The sequence below is a fragment of the Triticum aestivum genome, chromosome 3A, assembly GCF_018294505.1.
Source record: "Triticum aestivum cultivar Chinese Spring chromosome 3A, IWGSC CS RefSeq v2.1, whole genome shotgun sequence".
NCBI classification, from domain to species: domain Eukaryota; kingdom Viridiplantae; phylum Streptophyta; class Magnoliopsida; order Poales; family Poaceae; genus Triticum; species Triticum aestivum.
In genome coordinates, this window is record NC_057800.1 from 746,053,403 (window position 1) to 746,078,952 (window position 25,550).

The following is a 25,550-nucleotide window of genomic DNA, read 5'->3' on the forward strand; positions in this document are numbered from 1 at the left end:
TTTTTGATGTATAGAAGGCTGGTCAAAGATATAGTCCTTGGGAATTATGATTAAATTGTTGATCACTGATTCTTGGGTATTGTGAGTTAAATCACAAAGATACCCGCTCGATTGCATTCTGTTGCAACTCGATGTAAGAACTACTATGGCCTAAAAGACTAGCCAGAAATGAGGTTTAGGTATACACAGGGAACATAGTAAATGTTACTATACCTTCCATCGGTGTATTACCGTCTGTATTTATTTTCATAATTCATTTAGAGTTTTACACACTCTAGCTCATTGCATAAGGTATCTTGCAAGAAGGTTATTCATAAGAGAACTTTCAATGTTCGATGTTATGAATAACATAAGGGTCATACTTTCATTATGAATGAGATGTATGTTATGAATATTGATAATAATACATTACCTCTGGGTTTACTTTCTTATTTCATTTTAGAGTTTCATACACTCTAGCCCATTGCACAATGTTTCTTGCAAAAGAGTTGTTCACAAAAGGAACAATTGTTGTTCAGTATTATGAATAACATGAAGGGCCATACTTCCATCCAAGATGGGATGTATGTTATGAATATTGATGGTAATATGATACATCCATAACACTGACGCTAAATGTCGCAAGACTAAAAGAATACCACACAAGTGTGGCACTGCATTTGGTCACATTGGAGAAACCCGCATGGAAAATTCCATTATGATGGATTTTGAAGTCATTTGATTTTGAATCGCCTGACACTTGCAACTTTCCTCCGAAAAATGAAGTGACTGAAATACCGTTCACATGCCATAAGGAACGCGTAACAAACTTATTGGTGATCATACATTTGATGTGTGTAGTCCGATATAGGTTGTTAGTAGTGGATTTATCTATCTTCAGAAATGACTCAAGTAGATATATGGATATTTACTTGATGAGACGTAAGTCTGGATCTTTTGAAATCATTTGAAAGGTTTTCAAAAATGAAGTAGAAGTTATTGTAACAAGAAAATTATATTTCTACAATTCAATTGTAGAAAGGAATATTTGAGTTACAAGTTTAGCGAATGTCTGATGAGTTGTGAAAGGGGTTTCATAACTTGCACTTCCCGGAACACCACTGCAAAGTGGAAAGTCTGTGAAGATGTAATCAAACCATTTATGACATGGTAAGATCAAAGATGACATAAATAAATTTGTCATTATCCCTTTTAAAAGAGTGATGCTTTAGAGACTGCAGCTTTTACACTGAAAAGAGCTCCATCGGGTCTGTTGAAATGACACCATGGTATGGTACGCCCAACCATGTTATATATTTTCTTAACATTTGGAATATGGGGTTTGTTTAAAGGTTACAAACCTATTCCAAATCAAACAAGTGCTACTTTGTAGGTTATCCCAAGCAATTGGGTATTCCTCCCTCACTATACCGAGGCAAATAGTTTTGCCACGAAACGGTATGCTTTTAAAGAGAATGGTTCTTTCAAAAAGGGTGAGTGGGAGGACACTGCAAACTTGACAAGATAATAGTATCTTCGTCATCAGGTCAAATTTACTTATCTGAAATTGTTTCGGAACGAATCCAAAATCATTTTAGTGGGTACTGGAATTATTCTAAGACCCACAGAAATATTTTCGGATTTAATGGACGCGAAAAATTGTCTTCATGAATAGTGAAAACGCATTCTTGTTTGCTTTTCGCGGATGAAAATCACTAAACTGAAATTGTTTCAGAACGCATTGAAAATAGTTTTAGTGGGTACTGGAAATGTTCTGAGCACACATAAATATTTTCAGTTCGAACGGACACTAAAAAATGTCGTCATGAATAGTGAAAGTGCTTTTTGCTTGGCTTCTTGGAGAAGCCACCTTTAGGGCCTTTTTGGTATTTCCCCCCTTGGCTTCTTGGAGAAGCCACCCTTGGGCTTGGCCTATAAACAGGGGTGGAGGGGGCTGCCTAAAGGATGATCCCTTGCTCTCATACACATGCCATGCATTATCTGGCTTCTTCTCTCCCTCCCACGAAAAGAGTTTCGTAGAGCCGTAAGGTTGTCTGGGTTCCGGCAGGAACTAGTTCTGGACGGCGAAGCCCTGCCGGATAGATGACACCGTATGTGTGCAACCCCGTAGAGAGGTCGTAGTTTCGATCCTTTTGCCCGAGGGGCTGTTTTGAGAGTGCCTCCCGAAGGGCTGTCCAAGTGACGGTCCGAGTTCTGTGAATCCTCCCGAAGGGCTGTCCGAGTGACCGTCCAAGTTTTTGAGGGTCCTCCCGAAGGGCTGTCCGCGACACCGTCCGAGGGACTGTCCGACCGCCTCCCGGAGGGCTGTCCGTGGGGCGGATGAGGGTATACATCCTCGCGGTTGGGAGGTTGTAAATCATAGCTGCGGGGATCTGCACCGCCGTTTGTCATCGACTCTACTTCCGCTGCGCTACGAGTCGGTAACGAAAAGGATCAAACCATGTATGCAGTCTCCATAGTGGTCCTGGGCTGGTGCATAGGTTGGAATATTTTTGTTTTCTCTGCGTTACCCTACACCAACAATCCCTGTTGGTGTGATTGGTTGGCTTTTCGGGGGTGCCATGTATCTGGCACAAGCGGTCGAGTATTCGGTCCAAACTGGACGGGCCATGAGTATTTCTTTTGAATGGCTTTTTCCGTTGACCGGATTTGTAGCCTCGGAATCCGGCATTAACTGTCGTATCCTCGTTGGTGTCGCTGTTAACGCGGCGCTTTTGTTTGTTCTGACGCGACCTGTCACTTTTCTCCTTGGTATTCGAATTACCAGGGTTCTTTGTTAAGTTGTTCCTGCGAGCTAGCCAGCTATCTTCTCCCGCGCAAAAGCGGGTCATGAGTGTCGTGAGGGCTGCCATAGATTTCGGCTTTTCCTGTCTCAGGTGCCGGGCAAGCCACTCGTCACGGATATTATGCTTGAAGGCCGCTAAGGCCTCTATGTCCGGACAATCGACTATCTGATTTTTCTTCGTTAGGAACCGTGTCCAGAATTGCCTGGCCGATTCCTCTGGCTGCTGAATTATGTGGCTTAGGTCATCGGCGTCCAGTGGTCGCACGTAAGTGCCCTGGAAGTTGTTGAGGAATGCGGCTTTCAGGTCCTCCCAAGAACCGATTGAGTCTGCTGGCAAGTTGTTAAGCCAATGTCGGGCCGGTCCCTTAAGCTTGAGTGGGAGGTATTTGATGGCGTGTAGATCGTCACCGCGGGCCATGTGGATATGAAGGAGATAATCCTCGATCCATACTGCAGGATCTGTTGTGCCATCGTACGATTCGATGTTTATGGGTTTGAAGCTCTCAGAGATTTTATAATCCATTACTTTATCTGTGAAGCATAATGGGTGTGCGGCGCCTCTGTATTGGGCTATATCACGACGCAGCTCGAAGGAGCTTTGTCTGTTGAGTTTGGCCCGGCCGGATTTATTGCATCTGGAGTGACGATCACCATCACGTGTCGTGGGGCGCCTGCGCGATCCGTAGATTGATCTTTTTTAATCTTTAGTTTTGATGTTCCGTTATCTCTTGATTGCAGTACCGCCTGCCTAATCCATCGTATGGGAAAATGAAAAAGGAAAAAAGCTGGCAAGAAGTTTCGTGGTTGCATACGAGCTAAGCAACAGCAAAAGTCGTAACAAGGTCAGACATAGGGCCAATTTGACGAGGTTTCTAAATTAGTTATCTTATAATTAGTTTAAAATTTCCAATATATAAGAGAGACAGCTTATGAAAAAAGCTGGGAGAAAGCGGCTTATTTTTTAAGCCGCCAAATTTTTTTTAACTAGGAGCCAAAAGGGAAATAATTTAATGCCAGCAAAAAATTAAATAAAAAAATGGGGCGAGTCTGCTGGCAAGCTGTTAAGCCAATGCCGGGCCGGTCCCTTAAGCTTGAGTGGGAGGTATTTGATGGCGTGTAGATCGTCACCCGCGGGCCATGTGGATATGAAGGAGATAATCCTCGATCCATACTGCAGGATCTGTTGTGCCATCGTACAATTCGATGTTTACGGGTTTGAAGCTCTCAGAGATTTTATGATCCATTACTTTATCTGTGAAGCATAATGGGTGTGCGGCGCCTCTGTATTGGGCTATATCACGACGCAGCTCGAAGGAGCTTTGTCTGTTGAGTTTGGCCCGGCCGGATTTATTGCATCTGGAGTGACGATCACCGTCACGTGTCGTGGGGCGCCTGCGCGATCCGTAGATTGATCTTTTTTAATCTTTAGTTTTGATGTTCCGTTATCTCTTGATTGCAGTACCGCCTGCCTAATCCATCGTATGGGAAAACGAAAAAGGAAAAAAGCTGGCAAGAAGTTTCGTGGTTGCATACGAGCTAAGCAACAGCAAAAGTCGTAACAAGGTCAGACATAGGGCCAATTTGACGAGGTTTCTAAATTAGTTATCTTATAATTAGTTTAAAATTTCCAATATATAAGAGAGACAGCTTATGAAAAAAGCTGGGAGAAAGCGGCTTATTTTTTAAGCCGCCTAGGAGCCAAAAGGGAAATAATTTAATGCCAGCAAAAAATTAAATAAAAAAATGGGGCGAGTCTGCTGGCAAGCTGTTAAGCCAATGTCGGGCCGGTCCCTTAAGCTTGAGTGGGAGGTATTTGATGGCGTGTAGATCGTCACCGCGGGCCATGTGGATATGAAGGAGATAATCCTCGATCCATACTGCAGGATCTGTTGTGCCATCGTACGATTCGATGTTTACGGGTTTGAAGCTCTCAGAGATTTTATGATCCATTACTTTATCTGTGAAGCATAATGGGTGTGCGGCGCCTCTGTATTGGGCTATATCACGACGCAGCTCGAAGGAGCTTTGTCTGTTGAGTTTGGCCCGGCCGGATTTATTGCATCTGGAGTGACGATCACCGTCACGTGTCGTGGGGCGCCTGCGCGATCCGTAGATTGATCTTTTTTAATCTTTAGTTTTGATGTTCCGTTATCTCTTGATTGCAGTACCGCCTGCCTAATCCATCGTATGGGAAAATGAAAAAGGAAAAAAGCTGGCAAGAAGTTTCGTGGTTGCATACGAGCTAAGCAACAGCAAAAGTCGTAACAAGGTCAGACATAGGGCCAATTTGACGAGGTTTCTAAATTAGTTATCTTATAATTAGTTTAAAATTTCCAATATATAAGAGAGACAGCTTATGAAAAAAGCTGGGAGAAAGCGGCTTATTTTTTAAGCCGCCAAATTTTTTTTAACTAGGAGCCAAAAGGGAAATAATTTAATGCCAGCAAAAAATTAAATAAAAAAATGGGGCGAGTCTGCTGGCAAGCTGTTAAGCCAATGCCGGGCCGGTCCCTTAAGCTTGAGTGGGAGGTATTTGATGGCGTGTAGATCGTCACCGCGGGCCATGTGGATATGAAGGAGATAATCCTCGATCCATACTGCAGGATCTGTTGTGCCATCGTACAATTCGATGTTTACGGGTTTGAAGCTCTCAGAGATTTTATGATCCATTACTTTATCTGTGAAGCATAATGGGTGTGCGGCGCCTCTGTATTGGGCTATATCACGACGCAGCTCGAAGGAGCTTTGTCTGTTGAGTTTGGCCCGGCCGGATTTATTGCATCTGGAGTGACGATCACCGTCACGTGTCGTGGGGCGCCTGCGCGATCCGTAGATTGATCTTTTTTAATCTTTAGTTTTGATGTTCCGTTATCTCTTGATTGCAGTACCGCCTGCCTAATCCATCGTATGGGAAAACGAAAAAGGAAAAAAGCTGGCAAGAAGTTTCGTGGTTGCATACGAGCTAAGCAACAGCAAAAGTCGTAACAAGGTCAGACATAGGGCCAATTTGACGAGGTTTCTAAATTAGTTATCTTATAATTAGTTTAAAATTTCCAATATATAAGAGAGACAGCTTATGAAAAAAGCTGGGAGAAAGCGGCTTATTTTTTAAGCCGCCTAGGAGCCAAAAGGGAAATAATTTAATGCCAGCAAAAAATTAAATAAAAAAATGGGGCGAGTCTGCTGGCAAGCTGTTAAGCCAATGCCGGGCCGGTCCCTTAAGCTTGAGTGGGAGGTATTTGATGGCGTGTAGATCGTCACCGCGGGCCATGTGGATATGAAGGAGATAATCCTCGATCCATACTGCAGGATCTGTTGTGCCATCGTACGATTCGATGTTTACGGGTTTGAAGCTCTCAGAGATTTTATGATCCATTACTTTATCTGTGAAGCATAATGGGTGTGCGGCGCCTCTGTATTGGGCTATATCACGACGCAGCTCGAAGGAGCTTTGTCTGTTGAGTTTGGCCCGGCCGGATTTATTGCATCTGGAGTGACGATCACCGTCACGTGTCGTGGGGCGCCTGCGCGATCCGTAGATTGATCTTTTTTAATCTTTAGTTTTGATGTTCCGTTATCTCTTGATTGCAGTACCGCCTGCCTAATCCATCGTATGGGAAAATGAAAAAGGAAAAAAGCTGGCAAGAAGTTTCGTGGTTGCATACGAGCTAAGCAACAGCAAAAGTCGTAACAAGGTCAGACATAGGGCCAATTTGACGAGGTTTCTAAATTAGTTATCTTATAATTAGTTTAAAATTTCCAATATATAAGAGAGACAGCTTATGAAAAAAGCTGGGAGAAAGCGGCTTATTTTTTAAGCCGCCAAATTTTTTTAACTAGGAGCCAAAAGGGAAATAATTTAATGCCAGCAAAAAATTAAATAAAAAAATGGGGCGAGTCTGCTGGCAAGCTGTTAAGCCAATGCCGGGCCGGTCCCTTAAGCTTGAGTGGGAGGTATTTGATGGCGTGTAGATCGTCACCGCGGGCCATGTGGATATGAAGGAGATAATCCTCGATCCATACTGCAGGATCTGTTGTGCCATCGTACAATTCGATGTTTACGGGTTTGAAGCTCTCAGAGATTTTATGATCCATTACTTTATCTGTGAAGCATAATGGGTGTGCGGCGCCTCTGTATTGGGCTATATCACGACGCAGCTCGAAGGAGCTTTGTCTGTTGAGTTTGGCCCGGCCGGATTTATTGCATCTGGAGTGACGATCACCGTCACGTGTCGTGGGGCGCCTGCGCGATCCGTAGATTGATCTTTTTTAATCTTTAGTTTTGATGTTCCGTTATCTCTTGATTGCAGTACCGCCTGCCTAATCCATCGTATGGGAAAACGAAAAAGGAAAAAAGCTGGCAAGAAGTTTCGTGGTTGCATACGAGCTAAGCAACAGCAAAAGTCGTAACAAGGTCAGACATAGGGCCAATTTGACGAGGTTTCTAAATTAGTTATCTTATAATTAGTTTAAAATTTCCAATATATAAGAGAGACAGCTTATGAAAAAAGCTGGGAGAAAGCGGCTTATTTTTTAAGCCGCCTAGGAGCCAAAAGGGAAATAATTTAATGCCAGCAAAAAATTAAATAAAAAAATGGGGCGAGTCTGCTGGCAAGCTGTTAAGCCAATGCCGGGCCGGTCCCTTAAGCTTGAGTGGGAGGTATTTGATGGCGTGTAGATCGTCACCGCGGGCCATGTGGATATGAAGGAGATAATCCTCGATCCATACTGCAGGATCTGTTGTGCCATCGTACGATTCGATGTTTACGGGTTTGAAGCTCTCAGAGATTTTATGATCCATTACTTTATCTGTGAAGCATAATGGGTGTGCGGCGCCTCTGTATTGGGCTATATCACGACGCAGCTCGAAGGAGCTTTGTCTGTTGAGTTTGGCCCGGCCGGATTTATTGCATCTGGAGTGACGATCACCGTCACGTGTCGTGGGGCGCCTGCGCGATCCGTAGATTGATCTTTTTTAATCTTTAGTTTTGATGTTCCGTTATCTCTTGATTGCAGTACCGCCTGCCTAATCCATCGTATGGGAAAATGAAAAAGGAAAAAAGCTGGCAAGAAGTTTCGTGGTTGCATACGAGCTAAGCAACAGCAAAAGTCGTAACAAGGTCAGACATAGGGCCAATTTGACGAGGTTTCTAAATTAGTTATCTTATAATTAGTTTAAAATTTCCAATATATAAGAGAGACAGCTTATGAAAAAAGCTGGGAGAAAGCGGCTTATTTTTTAAGCCGCCTAGGAGCCAAAAGGGAAATAATTTAATGCCAGCAAAAAATTAAATAAAAAAATGGGGCGAGTCTGCTGGCAAGCTGTTAAGCCAATGCCGGGCCGGTCCCTTAAGCTTGAGTGGGAGGTATTTGATGGCGTGTAGATCGTCACCGCGGGCCATGTGGATATGAAGGAGATAATCCTCGATCCATACTGCAGGATCTGTTGTGCCATCGTACGATTCGATGTTTACGGGTTTGAAGCTCTCAGAGATTTTATGATCCATTACTTTATCTGTGAAGCATAATGGGTGTGCGGCGCCTCTGTATTGGGCTATATCACGACGCAGCTCGAAGGAGCTTTGTCTGTTGAGTTTGGCCCGGCCGGATTTATTGCATCTGGAGTGACGATCACCGTCACGTGTCGTGGGGCGCCTGCGCGATCCGTAGATTGATCTTTTTTAATCTTTAGTTTTGATGTTCCGTTATCTCTTGATTGCAGTACCGCCTGCCTAATCCATCGTATGGGAAAATGAAAAAGGAAAAAAGCTGGCAAGAAGTTTCGTGGTTGCATACGAGCTAAGCAACAGCAAAAGTCGTAACAAGGTCAGACATAGGGCCAATTTGACGAGGTTTCTAAATTAGTTATCTTATAATTAATTTAAAATTTCCAATATCTAAGAGAGACAGCTTATGAAAAAAGCTGGGAGAAAGCGGCTTATTTTTTAAGCCGCCAAAAGATTTTAACTAGGAGCCAAAAGGGAAATAATTTAATGCCAGCAAAAAATTAAATAAAAAAATGGGGCGAGAGAGGCTCGAACTCTCGACCATCACTCGCTTTAGCTATGAGACCTGCGCGCTAGCCAACTGCGCCACCAACCATTGTGATATTTCTTTTTATCAAAATTCATTTATAAATGTTATCTCTGAAGCCAGTAAAATAGTGTGGTGTCACGGTCCAGTGTCCAGCTGCGAGGCATCAGTTAGTGATCTGATTCTACTCATGTTCATTCCCAGCACCAGCTTTACGTATGCAACCGCGAGAGATTCTAAACGGTGTCTGTACATTTCGATTTCAGCAAAGCTCATGCAACAGCAGCAAGCTCATCTTGTTCATTTCATGGCCGACACAGTGATAATAACTATCAACCAATCAGTTAATGATTCCAACGACCCCATGGTTCTCAAGAAAAGAAAAGAAAAATGCAAAAATATGGAGCCTACTTCTCAAGGATCCATCATTCCATCAAAGTGTACTTTGGGGGCACAAATGGACCACCATCTGATCCAGCCCTTGCACTTCTTTTATGCAGGTTCATTGGCCAGCAAACCAATCCATCCGATATAAAAACAGATAATAGCAGGTTGTGATGAGAATCCATATATGGGCGTACTGTACGTATCGATAAACACAAAGTTGGTTCGTAGTCTCGCCTCTCCATAGTGGGAGATTACACAGTTCAAACAATTAGGAATTTTTCTGAACGTAAAATAAACGAAGAAAAATCTTTGAATTCAAGAACAACTACTGATTACTAAACTTTGATTTTGCCTTTTTTGTTATAAAAAATAATTATTATTTATTAAACTAAAAAATAACTACTGCTTATTGGAAATTATTTCTTAGTCCGAATCATACTAGATTTTCGTGATATAATATAATTTCTAACTATATACAGCTTATACACATAAAATTTATCTTGATCCGTTTTTCTCTTGAATCCTTTAGTTTTAGTTAGCTCATGAAAAATTTAAAACTATTAATTTAGTATTATCCATAATGGATTTATCTAGACCAATATATCAGATTCTTATGCTATTTGGGGGATTTCTTCTTCTACTAGGGGGTTTACAAGTAGTATTAGTTACCGACCCTATTTATTCTGCCTTTTCATTGGGATTAATTCTTATTTATATATCCGTATTCCATTTTATTATTTAATTTGTACTTTGTAGCTGTCGCACAACTTCTTATTTATGTGGGAGCCATAAATGTCGCAATCATATTCGCCATAATGTTCATAAATCGCCCAGAATGGTCTGAAGATAAGAATCGTTGGACTATTGGAGATGGTTTCACTTCACTCGTTTGTATAACTATTGTTCTTTCACTAATGACTACTATCCCAGATACATCATGGTAGAAGGGAATTTCTGAAGCATCATGTATTCATGTTGGACGGGTGTGTGTGTCTTTTCCATGTGCTTTCTGCTTTGATTGGCACCGATTTATAATTTATTGCAGGTTTGTCTCCATAAATCTTAGAACATAATGCAGTGAATTATTGCCATGGAAAACTTAAGGAAAACGATTCAGATCAGACGGCCGATCCAGCGCGAGCATCCGCCGCCTCTCCCGTGCGATGTGCGTGTTGCGTGGGACCCGTCCAGCATTATCTGTATGGAGTAGTTCCCTTCATCTTTATCTCACCCACACCAATCACTCAACCTTTTCCTTTCTTCCATGGCGTTTTGTCTCTCTCAAGCCTTCTCTCAATCTCCCACCCAAATCTCTTACTAGATGATGTTGTTTTTTGCAGCTAGTGCGTGGTTCAGGGAACTGCGACTGCATGCAAGACCTCGTCCATGCCGCCCCTGACCATCACCGGCCGTGCGAATAGCGACGATGTTGTCAGCAACGGCGGCGGTGTTTCTGAAACATCATCTTTGTTGCAATTTTTTCTGCAATATCCTGTGTGTTGCAAAAGCTCCTTCTTCAATAACATGGCAAAAGAATTCTGCAACAAAATCTATGGTGCGAAAAAATTCTGCAACAAGGCTTGTGTTGCAATAATGGAGGACGTTGCTAGTTGCAAAAAAATAAAATCTGCAACAAGATCTCGGTTGCAAAAAAATTCCGCAATAAGGCTTGTGTTGCAATAATGAAGGGTGTAAAAAAAATGTGCAACAAGGCATGCGTTGCAATAATGGAGGGCGATGCTGGTTGCAAAATATTTTTGCAACAAGGCTTGTGTTGCAATAATGAAGAGTGCCGCTGGCCACTCCATGCACCAGATCCGATGGCTGGCGACCCGACCGATCTTTTAAAACGATCCGCCGGCGGACGCGTAGCTGCCCCCAAAATTTAAAGGACAACCGTCTCGTAAAAATAGTGGACCAACAGTGAATGATGTTGTGCATGTCTTTGGAGATTGCTGGACGCTTATACCGATCTTATAAGCTTTACCGATCAAGAAGTCAACTGGTTTCGTGGTGTAGTTGGTTATCACGTCAGTCTAACACACTAAAGGTCTCCGGTTCGAACCTGGGCGAAGCCATTTGTTTTTTTCAGATTTTTACCAAAGGAAAAAAAGAATGGCCCATACAGGTCGTGTTATATTTTGTCGGGTGCGAAATTCATATTTTGTCGTGTTACATATTGCTGGACGCTCAAACTGAATATGGCTTGCACGGTATCTCCCTTGTGATGTGATGAAAAGAGTAAGCAGATCACTGGAGCTCTTTTTTTTTTTGCCTTTCTTATACTGATAATATGAACCAGAGGTAAAGCCATCTTTGTTCGTTGGAGCCATCAGCAAAATTCTTGGCTATCAAGATTCTCATTTGACTGTCGACGTTTGGAAGTATTCGTAGCTGTTGCAGCCTTTTTGTCATTGTGTCTGTGATGGGATGGGTATGCAAATCATCTTGCAACAGCTACATAGTGATGAAAAGCATATGCGCAAGCGGGTAATTAATGGCAACTATATATACCCGATCTAAGCCCTCCAAGAGAAAATAATCACTCTCGACTTCTGTATCACAGGATGCACATAGCCAAATTTTGTTCAATTTTTTTGGACCGAGGACACTATCTTTTGGAAGAAGAACTATGTTTTTCGTGGTATCCCTCCCTTCTCTATACCTGGATACGAAAATAACGGCTGGCATGCATGGATCAACCAAGACGCCATATGAAATACTGGCCACCTCACTTAATTGATCGTTGTCAGGGTTTGCGACGTTTAAAGCCATGGGAGTATAAACGGGGATAAAAGTCGTATATCCATCTTATGATGAGAAGAAAAATCATCACAAGGAGCAAGTAGGAAAATCATCTTTGCTCATAGGAGCCATCCACACAATACACCAATAAATCTTCGTCCTTGTCTAGTTTCCCATTCGCTATCTTTGCTTGCAAATATTTGTCTTTGTTGGAATCTTTTTTGTCACTGTTTCCGACTTTATGTGATGTGATGTGTGCGCAAATCATCATGCAACAGCTACATAACAATAAAGTCATCTGCTACTATACAAAAGGAAAAAAAATACACAAGATTCTTTTTCGTTTTCATTTTTTGTTTCTTCGGTGAAAGATGGATGCTGTTGATGAACGCGCTAGCATGCCGTGTACAACTGAGTTGTCACAATTTTTCTCCCTCACGTCAATTTTTGATGTTATGGATGCTGGAATTTAGTCCATTTTGGGCAGTCCAATAACTATTTCAGAAATTCCTAATAAATCCTAGAGGCCCACTTAGCTCATCTGTGCAAGGCAAGGGATACTACTAAAGTTTAGTCACACATTACTAGTTTAGTGGGAGTTGGACCTCCTTATAAGGGAGGTTCTTTCCCCATTTGTACGAGCATGAGAACAAGAGGGATATCCACGCGCGCTCCTCCGCCGCCGCCCGCCTCGGCACGACGCGCCGCGCCGCGGGTTGCGGGAATGAGCCGATGTCTAAATTTTTGCCACGCACTACGGGTATACGAAAGGTCACTCGGGAGCTGGAAAGTTTTTGCTGTAGTGGATATTGAATACGAACGCTGCCCCCTTCGGTTGCTGTCTGTTCGTTTCATCTCCCGCGTTCCCTTCAGCTCCCGGCGCAGCCTCACGCCTTCTTCTCTTACGCCTATAAAAGGGAGGTCGCTCCTCTCAGAGAGACGCACCAGAACTTCTCCTTCCTCTCGCCACCGGTTCCAATCTCTGAGCTGCTGCTGTCTTTCTCATCCCGGCTTGCGGCATGCACCGCAGGTCGGGACAGTAGGCCTCCGGAACCGCACCTTTTTGAGTCCTGTATGGGAGAAGGGTGATAAGGTTTTTGGGGAGCGTTCTGCGCGACTACTGACTGACTCCTTCGTCACGGACGCCCCGGACTCCAACGACTACTTCCCCGACGACGATTTCTTCCCCGACGTCGACAACCTCCTCGACGACATGGCTGGCGAGGACACCGACCCCAAGTCTAGTGCTACTGCTGCTGCTATCCCGTATGTGTTCTTCTTTCTGTTAGATATCCTGCCACAGTTTCTCGTACTAGTACTTGCCCTAAATATGTTAGGTTCTACCTCATATATGCAACTAGTTCTACTGTCTGCTATAGATATGATAAGCTACGGTTCATATATGCCGAAGCTATTTTCCTTCTCTCTGTCAGAACACATGACTTGTTTTATCTCTACTATATTAGTCATGCTTTATCTAGTATTTCTGTTAATAAAATCATCCGGTAAATTGCTCATATTTCCAACAATTCAAAAACCTTATTATAGGCAATTTACCCCGAGTGGTTTTGCTGCTTCCATGAGACCTCCTATGTTTGAGGGTATCCACTATAAGAGGTGGCGCGTGAGAGCAGCCTTATGGTTTCAAACCATGAGTTTCTATGACGCCACTCTCGGCAAACCTGAAGGAGAGCCTGATGCTCAACAGGCACAAGCTTTTCAGAAAATGGATACTCTGTTTAAGGCTGCTCTCTTGAGTGTTCTTGGTGAGAACATAGTTGATGCTTATGCGTCAATTGATAATGGAAAAGATATGTGGGATGCACTCGAGGCCAAGTTTGGGGTCTCGGATGCTGGCACTGAGCTGTACATCATGGAGCAATTCTATGATTACAGGATGACTGAAGAGCGCTCCGTGGTTGAGCAAGCTCATGAGATACAGTCATTTGCTAGAGAATTTGAGCACTTCAGTTGTATGCTACCGGACAAGTTTGTTGCCGGAGGTATCATCACTAAGCTTCCTCCTTCATGGAGGAACTTTGCTACCTTGCTGAAGCATAAGAGGCAGGAGTTTTCCGTCCCGGATCTCATTGGCACTCTTGATGTGGAAGAAAAGGCGAGAGCAAAGGACACACGTGCTCGAGGTATTGAGGGAGGATCTAGTGCCAATGTGGTACAGAAGCAGAACTTCTAGCCCCACAAGTTCAAGAACAAGGGCAAGTTTGATGGAAAAGCAAAGTTTAATGAGAAGAACAAGGTTGTGCAACACACGAACTTCAAGAAGAAGAATGGCAAGAAGAAAGGTGCTTGTCATGTGTGTGGGGATCCTGATCATTGGGCTCCTAGTTGCCCTAATCGCTATGACAAGCGTCATCCTGGGAAAGGCGGCAAGACCGCTAATGTTGTCATTGGAGACACTGACATGAAGGATGCTGGGTATGGTATATTTCCCACTATTCTTTCAGTATGTCATTCTCCTGACTGGTTATTGACACGGGTGCTAATGTGCATGTATGCGGTGATATTTCCATGTTTTCGTCTTATCAGACCACGGGGACTTCAACCGTGCTGATGGGCAACAGTTCAAGTGCTTCTGTTCGTGGTGTTGGCACGGTCGATCTGAAGTTTACTTCGGGAAAGATCGTGCGGCTGAAGAACGTGCATTATGTCCCCTCCGTCAATAAAAATCTTGTTAGCGGATCTCTTCTGTGTAGAGATGGCTACAAGCTTGTCTTTGAGTTGAATAAATTTGTAATATCCAAGTATGGAACCTTTGTTGGTAAAGGCTGTGAGTCAGGAGGCTTGTTTCGTTTATCCTTATCAGACGTTTGCAATAAAGTTGTTAATCATATTTGCAACAATAGTGAATCCAGTGTGTGGCATTCACGTCTTTGTCATGTTAACTTTGGTTGCATGTCGCAACTAGCGAAGTTGAACTTAATCCCTAGTTTCACCACCGTCAAGGGATCTAAGTGTCAAGTGTGTGTGCAAGCTAAGCAATCTCGTAAGTCTCACACGACTGCGGAAATAAGAAATCTTGCACCACTAGAGCTCATACATTCAGATCTATGTGAAATGAATGGTGTGTTGACAAAAGGTGGAAAGAAATATTTCATGACGTTAATTGATGACTCCACTAGATACTGCCGTGTGTATCTTCTGAAATCTAAGGATGAGGCTTTGAATTTTTTCAAGATCTATAAAGCTGAAGTGGAAAACCAACTTGATCGGAAAATCAAGAGGCTTAGGTCCGACCGTAGTGGAGAGTATTTTTCCAATGAGTTTGATGCTTTTTGTGCGGAACATGGTATAATCCATGAGAGGAGGCCTCCCTACTCACCTCAGTCAAATGGGGTGGCCGAAAGAAAGAACCGTACTCTAACTGATTTGGTTAACGTCATGTTAGACACATCGGGTCTCTCCAAGGCATGGTGGGGGGAGGCGATATTGACAGCATGTCATGTCCTGAACCGAGTCCCCACAAAGAACAAAGAGATAACTTCATTCGAGGAATGGGAGAAGAAAAGGTTAAAACTCTCTTATCTGCGAACATGGGGTTGTTTGGCGAAAGTCAATGCTCTAATTTCAAAGAAGCGGAAGCTTGGACCAAAGACTGTGGATTGTGTTTTCCTGGGATATGCTTTTCATAGCATTGGCTATAGATTCTTAGTTGTAAAATCCGAGGTACCTGACATGCATGTCGGTACGATCATGGAGTCGAATGATGCGACTTTCTTTGAAGATATCTTTCCCATGAAGGATATAGCTACCTCATCTAATCAGGAGATGCCTAGTTCATCGAATCAGGAACCAGTTACAATTACCGAACCTACAATTTTGATGGAACACTTTGAAAGTCCTGTGGAGGAGAACAATGAAGTTCCTATTAGGATCAAGAGATAGAGGACTGCAAAGTCCTTTGGTGATGATTTTCTTGTGTACCTCATAGATGACACTCCCAGTTTTATTTCAGAGGCCTATGCATCTGAAGATGCTGACTACTGGAAGGAAGCGGTTCATAGCGAGATGGATTCCATCTTGGCGAATGAAACTTGGGAGATAACTGATCGTCCTTATGGGTGCAAACCTATAGGATGCAAATGGGTATTCAAGAAGAAGCTTAGGCCTGATGGTACTATTGAAAAGTACAAGGCTCGGCTCGTGGCTAAGGGTTATACCCAAAAGGAAGGTGAAGACTTCTTTGATACTTACTCACCTGTGGCTCGACTGACCACTATTCGAGTTCTACTTTCACTAGCTGCCTCGCATGGTCTTCTCGTTCATCAAATGGATGTTAAGACTGCTTTCCTAAATGGAGAGTTGGACGAGGAAATTTATATGGAACAACCAGATGGGTTTGTACTAGATGGCCAGGAAGGGAAAGTGTGCAAGTTGCTGAAGTCTTTGTACGGACTTAAGCAAGCACCCAAACAGTGGCATGAGAAGTTTGAAAGAACTTTAACAGCTGCAGGCTTTGTTGTGAACGAAGCTGACAAATGTGTGTACTATCGCCATGGTGGGGGCGAGGGAGTTATCCTGTGCTTGTATGTTGATGACATACTGATTTTTGGAACAAATCTGAATGTTATTAAGGAGGTCAAGGATTTCCTATCTTGTTGTTTTGAGATGAAGGATTTAGGAGTGGCTGATGTCATTCTGAACATCAAGTTGTTGAGAGACGATGATGGTGGGATTACATTGCTTCAATCTCACTATGTGGAAAAGATCTTGAGTGGCTTTGGCTATAGTGACTGCAAGCCCTCTCCAACACCATATGATGCGAGTGTGTTACTTTGAAAGAATCGAAGAATTGCTAGAGATCAACTGAAATATTCTCAGATTATTGGCTCGCTTATGTACTTAGCAAGTGCTACAAGACCTGACATCTCTTTTATTGTTAGCAAACTGAGTCGGTTTGTCTCAAAACCAGGAGATGTGCATTGGAAAGCTCTAGAGAGAGTTTTGCGTTATTTGAAAGGCACTGCAAATTATGGAATTCACTACACCGGGCACCCAAAGGTGCTTGAAGGGTATAGTGACTCAAATTGGATCTCAGATGCTGATGAGATAAAGGCCACGAGCGGTTATGTATTCACTCATGAAGGTGGCGCTGTTTCTTGGAAGTCTTGCAAGCAAACCATCTTAACGAGGTCAACAATGGAAGCAGAACTCACAGCACTAGATACAGCTACGGTTGAAGCAGATTGGCTTCGCCGGCTCTTGAATGACTTGTCGGTTGTTGAGAAACCTGTACCGGGTGTCCTTATGAACTGTGACAATCAAATTGTGATCACGAAAGTGAGCAGCTCAAAGGATAACATGAAGTCATCAAGACACGTTCAGAGAAGGTTAAAGTCTGTCAGGAAAATGAAAAACTCCGGAGTTATTGCGTTGAATTATATCCAAACGTCTAAAAATCTGGCAGATCCTTTTACCAAGGGTCTATCACGTAATGTGATAGATAATGCATCGAGGGAGATGGGTATGAGACCCACAATATGAGTTGTTCACAATGGTAACCTATTCTTTGTGATCGGAGATCCTGTGAATTAGATGTGGAAGACAAGCTGTTGGTCAACTGGGAGGAGAGTACCCTTACTGTTAAAATACCACTCCATAAAGATGCAATACTCTCCTAATCTGCATGGCAGGTTGATGTATATCGTAATGTGTTCTAAGTGGCTCTTTGAAGCAGAGATGTTGTCCTGCAGAACATCTTTTGAAGAACGCACCTATATGAGTCTGATTGTTAAACATCGCAATCTATGAGAGTAGGGTTCTCTCTAGTAAACTCATGAAAGGTCTCGGAGTATGACGCATAAGCTCCACCCGCGGGGAAGACCCACGGTAGCCACGTATCGGTCAAGGCTTTATGTGAAGCTAGATTCGCAGAAAACTTGCAGTTCAAGGCCCAGTCCACTGTTCAAGTTGCTTACTAGTGTAGCATAGAGTTCTAGGTGGAAGTTCAACTTAACAGTCTCCACTGCAATACTGGTATATAAAACAGTGTTTTGGAACCAAAGGCAAATTTCTGTGTGTCTCTGGGATCTGGTGGGGGATTGCTGGAATTTAGTCCATTTTGGGCAGCCCAATAACTATTTCAGAAATTCCTAATAAATCCTAGAGGCCCACTTAGCCCATCTGTGCAAGGCAAGGGATACTACTAAAGTTTAGTCCCACATTGCTAGTTTAGTGGGAGTTGGACCTCCTTATAAGGGAGGTTCTTTCCCCACTTGTACGAGCATGAGAACAAGAGGGATATCCACGCGCGCTCCACCTTCGCCGCCCGCCTCGCCACGCCATGCCTCGTCACGACGCGCCGCGGGTTGCGGGAATGAGCCGAGCCGATGTCTAAATTTTTGCCACGCACTACGGGTATACGAAAGGTCACTCGGGAGCTGGAAAGTTTTTGCTATAGTGGAGGCACTACGGGTATACGAAAGGTCACTCGGGAGCTGGAAATTTTTTGCTATAGTCAATAGTAGAAAACAGGGCTATGATCCAGGCCGGCTCAGCCCATTAGTCCCGGTTCAGTCTAGAACCGGGACCAATTTGGGCATTGGTCCCGGTTCGTGAGCCCAGGGGGCCGGCCGGGCCACGTGGGCCATTGGTCCCGGTTCATCTGGACCAATGGGCCTCGCTCCTGGCCCACCACCATTGGTCCCGGTTGGTGGCTTGAACCGGGACCAAAGGCTTCCCTTTAGTCCCGGTTCATGTCATCAACCGGGACCAATGAGGTGCCTATATATACCCCCTCGTGCAAGAGCAGAGCACAGTGCTCTGTTTTTTCTGGCCGAGGGGGAGAGGGCTTTGTGGTGCTCTAGCTCACCTCCTATGCACATGAGGTGTTCGATGGAATGCCCGAGCCACACTACTTAAGCTTTCTCCTCTCGAAGCTCGACCTCCAAGCTCCATTTTCCTCGAGATTTGTCTAGATTTAGCGGTCCATCACGCCCCGTCCCCGTCTTCACCGCCGTCGATCACCCGCGCCGATCTCATCACCGACACCACCGTGGTGAGCCTCTTGTTCTTATCTTCTTTCTGAAAGGAAAAATATTCTTACTTGTATGTTTAGATAGATACTTGTATCATTTTCTTACATTTATTATTGCATCTTATATAGTGCGATGGTTTTGGTATCCGCCCCCGTCGGCCCTCGTCCTGTCTATGATTCGGATTTGGTATGTATATTATCTTTATAACTATTGGTTCATTTATTGTTTATGAAAATTATGCCGACCAACGTGACATAGATTTTATTTATCTAGGATGTATGTGAATCGGAAATGCCAACCGACCCTATTGTCGAGAGGTTAAATTTAGTTGAAGAAGAAAACAATTTGTTGAAGGAAAAAATAAAAAAATTGAGGAGGAGAAGATGATATTGGAGTTGCATGTTGCGGATGTCGTCGATGATCACAAGATCAAGATGGATGCAATGCGCTTGAAGATTAGAAAGATTAGAAAATATGCCATTCATACCGAGGCTTGGTATCATTATGCCGTTGGATCAATTGTTACCTTGGTTGCGATTATGATCGCATTTGTTTTCGCATTGAAATGTTTTACATAGTTTCAATGTATGGTTTAATTAATTAGATGCTCTGGAGAGCTATATGTTGTTAGATGAGAACTATGTATGCACTTTGGTTTTAATGTGATGATGAACTTCTATTAATTTGGACACTTAATTATATATAATGCACGCAGATGAACCGGCAATGGATGTACGGTGACAGACACACCCGCGAGTACATTAAGGGCGTGCATGAGTTTCTCGATGCGGCTGAGGCAAACAAGCAGAATGGTTTTATGTGTTGTCCATGCACTGAATGTGGGAATACGAGGTCTTACTCTAACCGGAAAATCCTTCACTCCCACCTGCTTTACAAGGGTTTCATGCCACACTATAATGTTTGGACGAGGCACGGAGAAATAGGGGTTATGATGGAAGACGGCGAAGAAGAAGAGTACGATGACAACTATGTGCCCCCTGAATACGGTGATGCTGCAACGGGGGGAGCTGGTGAAGATCAAGAGGAACCAGACGATGTGCCCAATGATGCTGCCACGGGTGAAGCTGCTGAAGATCAAGAGGAACCAGACGATGTGCCCGATGATGATGATCTCCGCCGGGTCATTGTCGATGCAAGGACGCAATGCATTAGTCAAAAGGAGAAGCTGAAGTTCGATCGCATGTTAGAGGATCACAAAAAAGGGTTATACCCCAATTGCGAAGATGGCAACACAAAGCTCGGTACCGTACTGGAATTGCTGCAGTGGAAGGCAGAGAATGTTGTGGCTGACAAAGGATTTGAGAAGCTACTGAAAATATTGAAGAAGAAGCTTCCAAAGGATAACGAATTGCCCGACAGTACATACGCAGCAAAGAAGGTCGTATGCCCTCTAGGATTGGAGGTGGAGAAGATACATGCATGCCCTAATGACTGCATCCTCTACCGCGGTGCATACAAGGATCTGAACGCATGCCCGGTATGCGGTGCGTTGCGGTATAAGATCAGACGAGATGACCCTGGTGATGTTGACGGCGAGCCCCTCAGGAAGAGGGTTCCTGCGAAGGTGATGTGGTATGCTCCTATAATACCACGGTTGAAACGTCTGTTCAGAAACGAAGAGCATGCCAAGTTGATGCGATGGCACAGTGAGAACCGAAAGAAAGATGGGAAGTTGAGAGCACCCGCTGACGGGTCGCAGTGGAGAAAAATCGAGAGAAAGTACTGGGATGAGTTTGCAAAGGACCCAAGGAATGTATGGTTTGCTTTAAGCGCGGATGGCATTAATCCTTTCGGGGAGCAGAGCAGCAATCACAGCACCTGGCCCGTGACTCTATGTATGTATAACCTTCCTCCTTGGATGTGCATGAAGCGGAAGTTCATTATGATGCCAGTTCTCATCCAAGGCCCTAAGCAACCCGGCAACGAAATTGATGTGTACCTAAGGCCATTAGTTGAAGAACTTTTACAGCTGTGGAATGGAAACGGTGTACATACGTGGGATGAGCACAGACAGGAGGAATTTAACCTTAAGGCGTTGCTGTTCGTGACCATCAACGATTGGCCCGCTCTCAGTAACCTTTCAGGACAGACAAACAAAGGATACCACGCATGCACGCACTGTTTAGATGACACTGAAAGTATATACCTGGACAAATGCAGGAAGAATGTGTACCTGGGCCATCGTCGATTTCTTCCGACCAACCATCAATGTCGAAAGAAAGGCAAGCATTTCAAAGGCGAGGCAGATCACCGGAAGAAGCCCGCCATGCGCACCGGTGATCACGTGCTTGCTATGGTCAATGATTTACACTACGTAATCTTTGGAAAGGGTCCCGGTGGACTAGCTGTTCCGAATGACGCTGAGGGACACGCACCCATGTGGAAGAAGAAATCTATATTTTGGGACCTACCCTACTGGAAAGACCTAGAGGTCCGCTCCTCAATCGACGTGATGCACGTGACGAAGAACCTTTGCGTGAACCTGCTAGGCTTCTTGGGCGTGTATGGGAAGACAAAAGATACACCTGAGGCACGAGAGGACCTGCAACGTTTGCACGAAAAAGACGGCATGCCTCCGAAGCAGTATAAAGGTCCTGCCAGCTACGCTCTTACGAAAGAAGAGAAAGAAATCTTCTTTGAATGCCTGCTCAGTATGAAGGTCACGACTGGCTTCTCGTCGAATATAAAGGGAATAATAAATATGCCAGAGAAAAAGTTTCAGAACCTAAAGTCTCATGACTGCCACGTGATTATGACGCAACTGCTTCCGGTTGCATTGAGGGGGCTTCTACCGGAAAACGTCCGATTAGCCATTGTGAAGCTATGTGCATTCCTCAATGCAATCTCTCAGAAGGTGATCGATCCAGAAATCGTACCAAGGCTAAGGAGTGATGTGGCGCAATGTCTTGTCAGTTTCGAGCTGGTGTTCCCACCATCCTTCTTCAATATCATGACGCACGTCCTAGTTCATCTAGTCGACGAGATTGTCATCCTGGGGCCCGTATTTCTACACAATATGTTCCCCTTTGAGAGGTTCATGGGAGTCCTAAAGAAATATGTCCGTAACCGCGCTAGGCCAGAAGGAAGCATCTCCATGGGCCATCAAACAGAGGATGTTATCGGGTTTTGTGTTGACTTCATTCCTGGCCTTAACAAGATAGGTCTCCCTAAATCGCGGTATGAGGGGAGACTGACTGGAAAAGGCACTCTTGGAAGAGACTCAATAATATGCAGGGACGGATATTCTTGGTCTCAAGCACACTACACAGTTCTACAGAACTCTACCTTGGTGACCCCGTATGTCGATGAACACAAGAACAGTCTGCGCTCCAAACACCCGGAGCAGTGCGACGACTGGATTACATGTGAACACATCAGGACTTTCAGCAGTTGGTTGGAAACACGTCTCAGAGGTGACAACACTGTTTGTGATGAGTTGTACTTGTTGTCCAGGGGACCATCTTTGACTGTATTGACTTACAAAGGATACGAGATAAATGGGAATACATTTTACACGATCGCCCAAGATCAAAAGAGCACCAACCAAAACAGCGGTGTCCGCTTTGATGCAGCAACCGAGAGCGGAAAGGACACATATTATGGTTACATAGTGGACATATGGGAACTTGACTACGGACCTGATTTTAAGGTCCCTTTGTTTAAGTGCAAATGGGTCAATCTGTTAGGCGGCGGGGTACAGGTAGACCCACAGTACGGAATGACAACAGTGGATCTGAAAAATCTTGGGTACACTGACGAACCGTTCGTCCTAGCCAATGATGTGGCACATGTTATCTATGTGAAGGACATGTCTACCAAACCGAGAAAAAGAAAAGATAAGGAAGCGAATACATCATACGATGAGCCAAAGCGCCACATAGTTCTTTCAGGAAAAAGGGACATCCTGGGAGTGGACGGCAAGACAGACATGTCTGAAGATTATGAAAAGTTTCATGAAATTCCTCCCTTCAATGTCAAGGCTGACCCAAGCATCCTGATAAACAATGAAGATTATCCATGGTTACGGCGCAATAAGCAAATGACACAAGCGAAGAAAAAGTGAAGACTTTCTCCCGCAACTATTATGATGATACCATGCCAAATTTGTAACAGACGAACATGCTACCATTGTCCGTTTTGTACATGCACATGCTATGTGGGTGAAATTATGATACCATCCCAACTTTCAACTTTTTCAGAGTTCATTTGAAATGCTTTCATGTCTTATGGTTCGAAACTTTGATACTTCGAAAGTGATTGTCCATTTTGTACACGAAGTGCATCAAGTTTTTGTCGTAACCCTCTCTACTTTTTGGAACATGCTATGTGGGTGAAATGATGATACCATGCCAACTTTCAACCTTTTCAGAGTTCATTTTGAAATGCTTTCCAATTTCAAAGTCATTTAGCTCAAAGAATGAATTAATAGCAAACAGAATGAACTACAAAACTTTTATGAAAATAAAAACAATCAATTAAAATATTATGGTATGATCAACTAAAATAAAACTATAATATTCTTCAATAGCAAAAAGAATATAATTTTTGTGACCTAAAGTCAAACTATAAGTATTTAATTGTAAGTATAAATAAAAAATAAATAGCAAAGAAGAAAAAAAATTCTATTTTTATAGTAAAGTTATTCATAAACTAGTGATTCACACAAATTTTTAAAAATTCAAATTTAAACTATTCAAAATTTAAAACTAATGGCACTAACAGAAAGTTTATAATTTTTGTGACCTAAAATCAAAAAGAAATCACTAAAGAACTATAAATATTTAGTTGTAAGTATAAATAAAAAATAAATAGAAAAAAATTCTATTTTTATAGTCAAGTTATTCATAAACTAGTGATTCACACAAATTTTTAAAAATTCAAATTTAAACTATTCAAAATTTAAAACTAATGGCACTAACAGAAAGTTTATAATTTTTGTGACCTAAAAGCAAAAAGAAATCACTAAAAAACTGTAAGTATTTAGTTGTAAGTAGAAATAAAAAATAAACAGAAAAAAAATTCTATTTTTATAGTAAAGTTATTCATAAACTAGTGATTCACACAAATTTTTAAAAATTCAAATTTAAACTATTCAAAATTTAAAACTAATGGCACTAACAGAAAGTTTATAATTTTTGTGACCTAAAATCAAAAAGAAATCACTAAAAAACTATAAGTATTTAGTTGTAAGTAATAAAATAAAAAAATAAAATAGAAAAAAAAATGCCTCCTACTGGGCCTCCACGGCCTGAATACGACTAGAAACCCTACATGGGCCAGGATTCAGGCCCGCAGAAGGCCCAATAGGCCCACAGGCAATAGCAAGTTTAGGCCCGAAAGCCTGCATTAGAGAGGAGCTCGAATGGGGTGGCACACCAGCGCTTATAAACCAGTGCCGGCGCCCTTCAACTAGCGATGTGGGACTAAACTTTTGGGCGCGGGGCAGCACAAGGCCATTGGTCCCGGTTGGTGGCACCAACCGGGACTAAAGGGGGCATTGGTCACGGTTCGTGGCACCAACCGTGACCATTGCCCCCCTTTAGTCCCGGTTGGTGCCACCAACCGGGACCAATGGCCTTCGCTTCCCGCCCTTTCGGCTGCTGAAAATTGGCCTTTGGTCCCGGTTCGTCGCACCAACCGGGACTAAAGGGAGCATTAGTCCCGGGTCGTAGCACGAACCGGGACCATTGCTCTGGCTATATAAGCCAACACTTGTGAAATTTTGGCCAACCGCCTCCCATTCGCCCCGATGCCCCCAGGCCGTTCGTCGTCGTCGCCGCCCCGAGCCCGTCGTCGCCCCGCGCCGTCGCCCCGCCCCGGCCCGCCGTCGCCCCGCCCCGCCCCGCCCCGAGCCCATACGTCATCGCCCGCGCCGTCGCCCCGAGCCCGTCGTCGCCCCGCGCCCGCCGCCGTCGCCCCGCCCCGTCGCCGCCCCGAGCCCGCCGCCGTCGCCCCGCCCCGTCGCCGCCCCGACCCCATCGCTGCCCGAGCCCGTCGCCGCCCCGCCCCGTCGTCGCCCCGCGCCGGCGCCGGCCCTTTAGGTTGATGATGTTGATGATATGATGATGTTTTTTTTTCTGTTGATGATATGATGATGTTTTTTTTCTGTTGATGATATGATGATGTTTTTTTTCATATATGCATTTTTTTCATATATGTATTAATTTTTAAGTTGTTAGTAGATATCGATTTTAGGTTAGTGCATTTTATCACTGATTTTAGGTTAGTTGAGCCTCTTTAGTGCATTTTATGTTTGTTGCATTTTAGGTTAGTGCATTTTATGTTAGTGAGAGGAAAAAGTAAAATAAGGAAAAGGAAAATAAGTAGAGAAAGAAGGAGAAGAAGAAGGAGAAGACGAGGAGAGGAAGAAAAGGAAGAGGAGAAGAAGAAAAAATAGAAAAAAAATCTATTTTTTCTTCTTCCCCTCTATTCCTTTCTTCTTCTCCTCTTTTTTTCTTCTTTTTTTTCTTCGATCTTCTCCCCCTCCCGATAGGAAAGTTTTATATAGAAAGTTACAATTTTAGAAAAGTTCTATATATCCAAAAATTACAATTTTAGAAAAAGAAGGATAGGAAAGAAGAAAA

At 43.5% G+C, this 25,550-nt stretch overlaps 1 non-coding gene across 1 annotated transcript; it reads left to right on the top strand.

Moving 5' to 3' along the window:
* Positions 1 to 11,209: 11,209 nt before the first annotated feature.
* Positions 11,210 to 11,283, top strand: TRNAV-AAC (transfer RNA valine (anticodon AAC)). The gene has a single exon. It is a non-coding gene; the product is annotated as a tRNA-Val (tRNA).
* Positions 11,284 to 25,550: the final 14,267 nt, after the last annotated feature.